The following is a 342-nucleotide window of genomic DNA, read 5'->3' on the forward strand; positions in this document are numbered from 1 at the left end:
TCAACCCCAGAGACTCTGGAAACATTAAATATATCTTCTTTGCCCCTCACCTATAATTCTCAGATCCCAGCCTAAGTGAAAACCCAGCTGGGCTTCTCAGAGACAGACCAAAGAGAACAGAAAGAACTTCAGTGATGCCATGGAGGTTAAGAAGGAAAAGAGATCAGCAAGTAAGTACTGGATCTTGTATCTGTGGAAGAGATTGAAATAGTTCTGTATTTAGATAATTTATGATGGTAAAGTTCCTGTATAGATAAGGCCTCTTAGTTTCTGTTGCTGCCAGTCTTCTCCAGTTCTCCTCTATTATATATTTTTATTTTATGGGATCTGGCGTCTCTCTCC

Source organism: Chrysochloris asiatica, unplaced genomic scaffold (assembly GCF_000296735.1).
Source record: "Chrysochloris asiatica unplaced genomic scaffold, ChrAsi1.0 scaffold00529, whole genome shotgun sequence".
NCBI lineage: Eukaryota > Metazoa > Chordata > Mammalia > Afrosoricida > Chrysochloridae > Chrysochloris > Chrysochloris asiatica.